This window comes from Musa acuminata, chromosome BXJ3-7 (genome assembly GCF_036884655.1).
Source record: "Musa acuminata AAA Group cultivar baxijiao chromosome BXJ3-7, Cavendish_Baxijiao_AAA, whole genome shotgun sequence".
NCBI classification, from domain to species: Eukaryota; Viridiplantae; Streptophyta; class Magnoliopsida; order Zingiberales; family Musaceae; genus Musa; species Musa acuminata.
The window spans coordinates 23,379,477-23,391,532 of NC_088355.1; the positions used below are offsets into that span (position 1 = coordinate 23,379,477).

Sequence of the window (12,056 nt, forward strand, 5' to 3'; positions counted from 1 at the left end):
GCCATATTGAGGATGTAATCTTGAATTCCTCGAGTGCCATCATACTGAGCCATATTCAGTTCTTTCATTAGTATACCAGCCAATGACTTATCAATAGATTTAAATATATCTTCAATAACCTTTAACTATTCTTGTGTGCTAGTTGCAATCGGTAATGAAGTCTCTATGTTATTTGCAATCGTCATTCTTATGAATATTAAACTAAGCCTATTAAATCTTTCCCAAGACTTTATTTCATTAACTTGTTCTATAGTATTTTCATTTGTCAACAAGCTTTTCAATAAGCAATGCTAAATCAAGATCTAATACACCTAGTGTAAATTACATATGCTCTAACCATTATGAATAATTTGATCTAGAGAGTATAGAGACACTAGAAGCATAAGAATGTATGGACAGAAGTACCACTGTAAAAATATAAAATAATATTAATGCTTTGAGTTTTTTAAAAATTTGATAAACTATTGATATCATCTATATTACATCTTTGAGTGAAATATTAATATATCTAATTTTCACTCAAGATCATATATGGAAGACTGATATCATCCTTGAGGAATAGTATTATTACCTTTGGGTATACAATCTTAAACTATAACGATATCCAAAATAGTATCATCCTACCCCATCACATAATTATTTGAAGTAGATTCTCCTTTAGGATTATCTAAATCTCCATATTATGAGTGTCATTGTGAATATTATTTCTTTGATGTCATTTAGAACTAATTCCTTAATATTATTTTATAAGTTATTGGTCTAGGTCACTTTAGTGGCTACAAGACCAAAATAATAATAAAATATATAATTTAAAATATACTATAAATGATAAAATTTTTATTATAATTCACATCACAAAAACCTATCATCCCAAGCCACTTTGGCAACTACAAGTGAGATAAAACTTAGGAAGATAAGTTACAAATAATATTCATCAATTTTTTTTTAAATTTAATTTATGCTAAATAGTTCAATAATAGAATAACAACCATAATAATTATTAAATATTAATCAGTAAAAAAAAAACTCATATGATAATCATGATAACATATAAATCATGCCTCCATGTGAAAGATGAATATTATTTCACAATTTCAAATATATACATTTGAATAACCAAATGAATATTCAAGAACAATAATTAGATTTTATTTACCATATGTAAAAATATAATCAATAATTCATATGAGAAAACTATAAAAGTAAATCGTACTTTATAGTTTTTTAAATTAAAATTAAATCCAATCAAATAATCAAAATATAATCATGATTAAATTCAATCATAATTATAATAAATCATATTTATCAATTTTATAATTGAGAATATAAATTAGAATTCTCAATTTTATAAGGGTAAAACTATAAATATATTGACAGGACATATATTAGAATTATGAAATTTGTAAAAGGTAGAACTGTAATTTGACAAAACCTAGCCTCGAGGGCAAAATCATAAATATGTCAAAACCCCAATGGCCGCTGCTCGCACACGATCGTTGCCTCTGCGGCACCTCTGCTTGCGCGCGGTCGCTTTGGCGGTTCCTGCCTGTGCGTGGCTGTCGCATTGGCGCGGCATCCCCTTGTGCGACTACCATCGGTGCGCGGCTTCTACCCACGCATGGCCGTTGCCTAGGTGCGGCCTACCCACGCATAGCCGCCGCTTGTGCCCGCGTGCAGCTGCCGCCTAGGCACGGCCTACCTGCACACTACCACTGCCTTGATGCGGCCTACCCGCGCACGACCGTCACCGGGGCTATTTGCCTTCATGCGGCCATCGCATGGATGCGGGTTCTGCCCACGTGCGACCACTACATAGGTGCAGTGCTGCCCACATACGACTACCGCTTGTAAATTCGCTAGCTATACTATTAAGACTCTAGCTAGGAGAGTCCTAATTGAGAGGGACATTCATGTAAAACCTACCTAAGTCGACCCCTATTAAAGAGGTGAAGAGGCCGACTAGGGTTAGGAGGTTGTTTCTTAGAGAAGAATTAGGAGTTGTAAAGGAATAGGAGTCTTGAGTAGAAGTCCTATTAGGAGTTGGTTAGAAGTAGGAGTCTTAAGTAGGAGTCCTATTAGGAGTTAGGGTTTAGAAACTCTATAAATAGCCATGTATTCCTCCTCTTTTGATAAGCAATAGATGAATCGTTTCTGCAGCCTTTGAGCAACAACTTGGAGGGAGGAACCCCTATAGAGTTCCAAGGAGGCCGATCCCCTAAAGAGATCAACCCCAAGTTTAGAATCTGCAAGGGTTCTATCACTTGGTATCAGAGCAGCGTTCTTGGCATCTCGCTGCCCTTCCACTGCCATCCATCAGCCCTCCACAACCGCCCAAAGCAATTCCCACAATTGCTTAAAAGATTATCGCCGAATTCCGCCATCATCTCTACCACCATGGATCATCCTTTGATCCCCCCGTGAATTGCCACAGGTTCTGGTTTTCTACCTTACTGCTACTGCAATTTAGTTATCCTTATTTGAAAATCCCAAAAAAATTATTCCTATATTGCTGCATAAACTTTTTGTCATAAAGTTTTCATCTCTACGACGAAAGATACATTGCAGAATTCCAACCGTATAGCACCATCTGTTTGATCTTGCTACTGTATTCTTTCTATTCAAATCTCTACGAAATTTTTATGACATCTTTGATATTTTCTAACAGCAGATTTCCTTTGGTTTTGTCAAAAAATTCTCAATATAAACCATTGATATTTTACATCTAATTTGCTATACTTGAAAATCTGCACTGTAAAATTTTAGCTGCATAACACTATTTGTTTGATCTTGATACTATGTTGTTTCTATCCAAATCTCTACGAAATTTTTATGATAGCTTTGACACTTCCTAACAGTAGATTTCCCTTTGGTTTCATCAAAAAATTCTCAATATAAACCACTGATCATTTACGTCCAATCTGCTATACTTAAAAATCTATGCTGCAGAAAATTTTAGCCGCATATTGTTGCCTTAACCCTTCTATTTGTAATCTTTTTGGAATGAAATTTCTTATACACTTCATAGATCATCTTGGCTCCCATCTAAGATTGATCTATTAAGAAATTCATCTCTAAAAATGATTTTGTGTTGCTGCAAATTTTCATCGTAACCCGTTGAAATTTTTCGACGAGAATTATGCAATCGCAACTTGCACCAATTTCCTTGCTATTATACTACCAAAATTTTCTTGATTAAATTAGATATCCTTGCTGTCATATAAACTGTGATTTTTCTATCAATTCCCTCCTCAATTCTCTCAAGTTTTTGGTGGAAATTACGTCGAGAAACCGTTGTTTCTTCGACGACAATTCTACTCTTACAAGACAGCACATACTTGCTGCAACTTCCACTGACTTCTATCAAACCTTTGTTGAATCTCATATTTTGATGATGAAACTACTTGATATATGTTTATTATTTAATCTGCGTTTTGAGTGACGTAGGATGCTTCGATCAGGATGAGACAATTAAAGCAGGAAAATCATGTTGTGCCGGAGGAACATGTTAGAAGATTGGACGACGGGCCGGTGGATCGGTCGACGTATCGACAGAAGGCTTCGGGCCGTGGACTCGGGCATTGGGCCAAGAAGAGCGGGTATTGTACCAAGGATATCGGAGTTGTGGAGTCAACTGGCCGATTGGGCAATAGGCTGCAGGAGAGGACGATGCGCCAAAGAATCAGACGAAGCGTCGAGGAACCAATGACAAGCCAGACAACTTGGTTAATTGCTTAGGATTAATTGTCTCGATCAAAGTTTTGTTTTAAGTGTGCAGGATTAACTACGATGGAAGAAATACATGCAGCAGGAGTTACACCGGAGTCAAGACAATGATCATGTTGGGAGTTTGAGAGTTCGACGGAAGTTCGGACAGTCGTCGGAGGTTCTGCAAGAACAAATCTGAGAAGTACATGAGCTTGCCAAAGAAGCTCGTCGAAACTCGCCAAGTGGATCGTCGCAAGTCCAGGAGTTTGTCCAAAGTCCGCAGGAGGATCACCGAGGGTTCATCGGATGATCGACGGAAGTTCGCTGGAAGCTCGCTGGAAGAAGCGAATGATGAACCGGAGCAAGTTGTAGTAAATGTCTTAGGAAATATCACAGTTAGCATAATGATTAAGTTGGAAATGGGAGGTGATCCCATTAACTTAATCTTGGGGCAATTGGGCCCCTGAAAAACCGAAATTGGGCCGAATGGATCAACCCATTCGGACCCTGATTTCTGCCAGGCGGTTGAACCGCACAAGCCAGGAGGTGGCACCGCCTGGGCTAAGTCTCCGAGTGAGTGCTCTTGGCCCTAACAATTGGTATCAGAGCGGGGTTAACTCTTAAATGGATTAAAACCCAAGAGAGATGGTATACACCGGAAACCAAGAGGGTCATTCTATTACACGTCCACCCATGTTTGTTAGGATCAAGAGCACTAAGATGGGGGGGTGAATTAGTGCAGCGGAAATCTTACAACGATAAAGCACTTTCGAACGATAAAAATGATTTTGGTGTGAAAGCCGATGCTAAGATTACTTTAACTTAAGATCAAGCGAGATGACATTAAAATCAATCTATGAAGGTAGTTTGCAGTTATGATGAAAACCAGAGTGTAAGTGCAAACTAAAATACGATGTTCGTATGAAGAAGCTGATTTACGTCTAAATGCTGATTCGTAAATCACTTGATTAGGTGAGATGCAGTTTAAGCAAGTATATAAAGGCAGTTTGCAGTTATGATTGAAATCAAAACGTAAATGCAAACTGAAATATGATGATCGTACGAAAAAACAGATTTACGTCTAAACGCTGATTGGAAAGTGCAAAGCTTGAAACCCGATCGTATATGCGCAGAAAGCAGTAAGCTTTAGAGGAGGTTTGCAGTAAAGATAATATGCTCAAAGTAAATGCAAACCGAGATTTAGAGTGGTTCGGTCAATCTTGACCTACTCCACTTTTGGCTTCCTCCACCGACGAGGTCACCGACGTCAACTAGAGGCCTTCGTTCAATAGGCGAAGGCCAACCACCCTTTTACAGTTGCACTCCTTTTGATGGGCTTAGGAGACAACCCTTACAGAATTTTCTCTCCTCTCTTTACAACTTAGAACTTGGAAGAACAGAGGGAGAAGAGCTTTTGGCCTTTACAACAATTTTGAGCTCTAAGAATCATAGAAAAAGATCAAGATTTCAGTATTAGTTGATTGCTCTTTTAGTGCTGAATGGGTGGGGTATTTATAGGCCCCAACCCAGTTCAAATTGGGAGCTCAAAATTGTCAATTCCCGGAATTTCAGGATCAGGCGGTTGCACCTCCTGACTAGAGCGGTTGCACCGCCTGCAGAGCTCGAAGACTGAGCCTCTAGGCGGTGCTACCTCTTGTCAAGGGCGGTTGCACCTCCTGACTGAGGCAGTTCCACCGCCTGGCAGAGCTCGAAGACTGAGCTCAGGCGGTTGCACCTCCTGACTGAGGCGGTTGCACCGCCTGGCAGAGCTCGAAGACCGAGCTCAGGCGGTGCCACCTCCTGTCACGGGAGGTTGCACCGCCCAGTCTCGCTCGGAGACTGAGCCCCAAGCGGTGCCATCGCCTGGTTGGAGCAGTTGCACCTCCTAGTCTCGCTCGGAGACTGAGCCCAGGTGGTGCAACCTCCTGCCTTGGGCGGTTCAACCGCTTGACAGAAATCAGGGTCCGAATGGGTTGATCCATTCGGCCCAATTTGGGTTTTTCAAGGGCCCAATTGCCTCAAGATTATGTTAATGGGATCACCTCCCATTTCCAACTTAATCAATGTGCTAACTACAATTTTTACTAAGACATTTACTGCAACTTGCTCCGGTGCGTCAATTGCTTCTTCCGGCGAACTTCCGTTGATCATCCGATGATCCCTCGGTGATGCTCCTGCGGACTTCCGGCAAACTCCTGGACTTGTGTGTCACGCCCCTCAAATATCGATAATATTAAAAATTTCATCACAAATCCATCCAGGATCCAAACACACATTTGAGGACACTGAAAAGCATTCTATCAAATTCACATCTTTAAAACCTGTGCAGTTTATAATCATATATCACATCACTCGATAATTCACATTTATGGCAACCCAAGCCAACTTAACAAACATGAACAACATTTATAAATCCACAAGATAAGTAATTTATACAATTAAAACTCCAACTATTTACCATAAGTTCATATCATCGTAAACTAGACTTAACATTATGAAATTCCAAATAAGAGAGATCTTCTAACACTTTTACAAGGTATATCCATTTCGGTTCATCGACAACATTTCATTACATACAAAATATGCTTATACAACAATAACATAATACCCAACAAGACTTGCCCATAATTCAGAATAGCTCTCCACTGCCTCAGCCCAATTCAAACATCTCAAAGAGTGACAAGCTGACCTGAAAGATTTATATAACAACGAAGTGAGCTAAAAACATATTAGCAAGTAACAAAGCATATATAGCATGAGAAGGGACAGTTTCAAACAAACAAGATATCACAATGCAAGATAGAATCCAAGATATTCAAGGATATCATCTCATTAGATACAGAATCGCAAATGTCATTTCATTCATAACATATTTGGTTCATAACAAATGGAGTATAGAGTAATCAGAGCATATCAATAGCGTACGAGATGATCCGGAGCATATTAATGGCAAACAGAACATTTCAGAATATATCAGTTCATAGCAAATGAAGAACAGAGTAATTGAAGCATATCAATAGCGTATGAAATGTTCCGGAGCATATCAATGACATATGGAACATTTCGAAGTGTAACAATAACAGATGAAACAGATAAAAGGTGAAGTGGGATTCCAAACATAATATGGTCCATCCATTTCTGAATGACCACCAAACATAATCTAGAGCATCGTAGGCTCTAAGCACATACCCTTTACCATTTCTGGCAAAGGTCCAATTAATCCCACAAACACTAGAGTACAAAAGGGTATTGTGAACAATAATTTGAGACAATAGCAGATGAAGCATTTCGGAGCATATCAATGGCGTATGAAATGTTCCAGAGCATATCAATGACATGGAACATTTCGAAGCGTAATAATAACAGATGGAATATTTCGGAGCATATCAATGGGATATGAAATGTTTCGGAACATATCAATAACCAATGAAACATTTCGAAACATATCAATAACAAATACCAAACAGAAGCTCAAACGTCGTATTTGACGTTGCATTCATATCATTCTTATCCAAAGCATGTACAGAAACACATAACCAAAGCTCTGGATATCATATCAAACATACGGAAGGTGTAGTGGGACCACAGACAGAATGTGATTCATCCATTTCTGAATAACCAACAAACATAAGTCTCCCACGTTTGGGAGGTCTCCCACGTCTGGGAGCTCCATCCACCCACGTCTAGGTGAAGTCAGAGGGGGCCGGTAGAGCATCGCAGGCTCTATGCATAACTCCCTTTACCATTTCTGGCAAAGGTTCACAAATCCCACAAACACCAGAGTACAAAGGGCAGTATGAACAATAAATAGCATATATCGGAAGTACACGCGGAACAACAAAACGTACATGTGCCTTTACGAGTCAATACGAAGCAAGCAATAATCTTTCACAAATGTTATCAGATTTGAAAGGAAATGAAAGCAAGAGTACACACGGATTCCAAGCAATCATATATAGCTCAATTCAAATAAGAAGGTTAGATGAATTTAATATCCAAAAGAATGAAACTGGAATAGACACATATCGAAAGCAAATGCGGAACAATGAGATATACATGTGCCTATATGAGTCAATACGATATAGCATAAACGTTACATAACAGTTTTCAAGAATGCAATAATTTTAAGGACAAGAGCATACAAGAATTCAAAGCAGTAATATGAAGCTCAATTGAATAAGAAAGGTAAAGGATATCAATTTCCAAAGGAATGAAACCAGAATATGAGAAATCGACCAAAGCTCGATTTCTGGCAGAATACAAGAGGCACATTGAACAAATGATTCAAACTATCAATCGTGCTCCAATTTACTCAGAAATATATCATTGGATTATACTTTTAGATAAGACAGGCTTCATATGAATTGAACTGTCCAATAGAGAGAGTTACAAATAATTTGGTAAACAAGGGTCGTAGAACAAAATCTTTGTTTGGCAGAATTCATAATGTCAGATTCAACAGATAACTGGGCAGGTGTTTGGATTCCAAATCTTTCAATCCATATATTAAAAGAAAGATCTATGAGTCTAGTTTCCAATGAAATAAGCTTTGAATAAATCAACATTTACAACAGGGACTTATAAGCAGTTCAGTATCAAAAGGTCAGAAACTACGATCCTTGTTTTGCAGAATCTGTAGGCTCATTTGAAATAGAAGTTTGGGCAGGCAAACTTACTCCAAATTCTTAAAATAAGCTATCAAAACAAAGGTTTATGAGTCTATATTTTGATCAAATAAGATTTGTCCAAATCAGATGTCAATACATGAAGTTATAACCATAACAAGGTAGAAAGGTCAGAATCTTGGAAGTTGCACAGATTCGAATCGTTACATCTAAACAGGAGATATATCAAATGCAAGGCTAGAATAATTCAAAGTTCCTCATATTCAAAGAAAATGTAGAGATAAAATTGTAGTGAGGAAAGATCAGGATACTTGCAATAGGAAAGATTAGAACAATTACAGGACAAAAGATCGGGAAACTTGCCTTTTGAAGGTTTTGATCCAAAGATTCGAAGAAGGTGTACGCTCGAATCCTTTTTCTACTTTTCCTCCATCCCCTCCCTGTTTCGTTTTGTGCACTCGTTTTCTTTCTTTTACCACATGTCGAACATCGAGGCACAGTCACCTGCTCTCTCTTACTCTCATTCCTTCTTTTTCTTTCCCAAACGCAGTTGCCACAGCCGCCGCCGTTGCCGCTGCTACAATCGCAGCCCCTTCCACTGCACTACCTTCCTTCCTCCCTTCTCTCGCAGACATAACTGTTGCATATGCAGTCGCTGCCGCTGCGGCCGCAATCCCGTCCGCAGCCCCTTTTTCCCCCTTTCCTTTCTTTTCTTTCCCAACTGCAACTGCCGCAGTCGTAGTCGCAGCCATGGCCGCAGCCACCACAGCCGCAGCCTCTTCTTCCTCCCCAGCTCTATTTCCTCTCCTTCTCTTCCAGCTGCAGCTGCCACTGCCGCAGCTGCCTCCCCTTCTCCTCTTCCTCTCTTCTTCCCTTTTCCTTTCTCTTCTTCTTCCTTTCCTTCTCTTCTTTCCCAGCTGCACTGCTGCAGTCGCAGCCTTAGCCACGACTGCAGCCTCTTCTTCCTCCCCTGCTCATCTTCCTCTCCTTCTTCTCTTCCAACTGCAGCTGCCATCGCCGCAGCCGCAGCCCCTTCTTCCCTTCCAACTGCAGCTGCCATCGCCGCAGCTGCAGCCCCTTCTTCCCCTTCTCTTCTTCCTCTCCTTTTTCTCTTCTAACTGCAGCTGCCATCGCAGCAGCCGCAGCAGCCGCAGCCCCTTCTTCCCCTTCTCTTCTTTCTCTCCTTCCCTTCTTCCTTCCTCTTCCTCTTTCCCTGCCACAGCTGCAGCTGCCACAGCCGCAGCCGCAGCTACTTCTTTCCCTTCTCCTCTTCCTTCTCCTTCCTTTCTTCTTCTTCTCTTCTTCTGCTTCCTTCCCTTCTTCTCCCCGATGAACAACACCTCCTTTCCTCTGTTTCCTCCTGCAGGAAATAGAGGTGCCGCCTCTTCACCCGCTTCTACTTCTTCTCTTCTTCCTTACCATCTCTTCCTCTCCTTCTCTTCCAGCTGCAGCTTCCACCGCCGCAGCCGCAGCTCCTCTTTTCCCTTCTCTTCTTCTTCTCCTCTTCTTCTTCTCTCCTCCTCCTCGGCGTCACACACACCCTCTCCTCTGTTTCCTCTGCAGGAAACAGAGGTATCACAACCTCTTCTCCTGCTTCCTCTTCCTCTTCTCTTCCTCTTCTTCTTCTTCTCCTCTTCGAACGCCCCACACCTCTCCTCTGTTTCCACCTGCAGGAAACAGAGGTGCTGCAGCCCTAGCTGCTGCCACCTCTCGCTCCTCTCCCTCTTCCGTCTCTTTTCCCTCTTCTTCTCCTTCTCTTCTTCTCCTCTTCCTTTTTCCTCCCCAACGCCACACACCTCCTCGCTGCAGCCTTGCCACAGCTATCCTCCTCTCTTCTTCTTCTTCTTCTTCTTCTTCCCTTATCCTCCCCAACGCCCCACACATCCTCTCCTCTGTTTCCACCTGCGGGAAAAAAGGTACTGCAGCCCTAGCTGCAGCTGCTGCCCCTCTCTATCTCCTCTCCATCTTCCCTCTCTTCTTCTTCTTCTTCTTCTTTTCTTCTCTTCCCCCTCTTCTTCCTAATCTCTTCTTTTCCCTCTTCTTCTTCTTTTCTTCTCTTCTCCCTCAACTTCTCTTCTTCTTCTCCCCACGCCCCACCGCTGCTCTCTCTGTTTCTCAAAGATAAAACCGAAATTTTTGGTTTTCTTTATTTTTTTTTCTTTTTGCAACTTAACAGTTTAGTCCTTAAAATTTCTATATTTACATATAGATCCTCCAATTTACATATAAATCCTTATTGATAAATTTCAAAATAGGGATGTTACATTGCGACGATTCACTTGGCGAGTTCCGACGAGCTTCTTTGGCAAAAATGGACTTCTCGGATTTGTTCCCGCAAACTCTCGAACTTCCGGCGACTGTCCGAACTTCCGTCAAACTCTCGAACTCCCAACGTGATCATTGTCTTTGTTAGGATTAGAACGACACTAAGAGGGGGGGGTGAATTAGTGCAGCGGATTAAAACTTCGGTTTTAGAAAAATCTTTCGTACGATAAGAACGGAATTTGAAAAGCTTAACTTGAAAGCGTATTCTTAAAGTTGCGCAGCAAAGGTAATAAGGAACTAAAGCATGTAAGAAGGTTTGCAGTAATGTAAATAGCAATAATGAAATGCAAACCAGAGATTACGCCGATTTTAGAGTGGTTCGGTCAAATGACCTACATCCACTTGCGAGGCCCCTCTTCGATGAGGCTCCCACCTTCCACTAGCAAATCTCTTGAAATGGAAGGGTAAATACCCCTCTTACAACCTTTTACAAGCAGTTCAACCTCTTACAAGTTTTCAATAAGAAAGAAGGAGGAGAACTCTCTAGCAAATTGAAAACAAGACTTGCTAAGACTTTCTAAGACTTTTCTCTCAATCAAATGCTTCTCAAAAGTTGTAATCTTAGCTGAGATTTGAGGGGTATTTATAGGCCTCAAGAGGATTCAAATTTGGGCTCCAAAATCTGGGCTCCAAAATTTGAATTCTCTTTGGGTTCCCGATACTGGCGGTGCCACCGCCCAACCAAGCGGTGCCACCGCCCAGCGCTCGGGTGCTGGACGGTGCAACCGCCCAGCCCAAGAGGTGTCACCGCCCAGCTCTCGGGTGCTGGGCGGTGTCAGCTGCTGCCCCTCTCTATCTCCTCTCCATCTTCCCTCTCTTCTTCTTCTTCTTCTTCTTTTCTTCTCTTCCCCCTCTTCTTCCTAATCTCTTCTTTTCCCTCTTCTTCTTCTTTTCTTCTCTTCTCCCTCAACTTCTCTTCTTCTTCTCCCCACGCCCCACCGCTGCTCTCTCTGTTTCTCAAAGATAAAACCGAAATTTTTGGTTTTCTTTATTTTTTTTTCTTTTTGCAACTTAACAGTTTAGTCCTTAAAATTTCTATATTTACATATAGATCCTCCAATTTACATATAAATCCTTATTGATAAATTTCAAAATAGGGATGTTACATTGCGACGATTCACTTGGCGAGTTCCGACGAGCTTCTTTGGCAAAAATGGACTTCTCGGATTTGTTCCCGCAAACTCTCGAACTTCCGGCGACTGTCCGAACTTCCGTCAAACTCTCGAACTCCCAACGTGATCATTGTCTTTGTTAGGATTAGAACGGCACTAAGAGGGGGGGGTGAATTAGTGCAGCGGATTAAAACTTCGGTTTTAGAAAAATCTTTCGTACGATAAGAACGGAATTTGAAAAGCTTAACTTGAAAGCGTATTCTTAAAGTTGCGCAGCAAAGGTAATAAG

At 41.0% G+C, this 12,056-nt stretch overlaps 1 long non-coding RNA gene across 1 annotated transcript; it reads right to left on the reverse strand.

Moving 5' to 3' along the window:
- Positions 1-6,105: 6,105 nt before the first annotated feature.
- LOC135643068 (uncharacterized) lies at positions 6,106-10,606 on the reverse strand. Its single transcript, XR_010498138.1, has 2 exons — positions 8,694-10,606; positions 6,106-6,394 (listed from the first exon to the last, which is right to left on the reverse strand). It is a non-coding gene; the product is annotated as an uncharacterized LOC135643068 (long non-coding RNA).
- Positions 10,607-12,056: the final 1,450 nt, after the last annotated feature.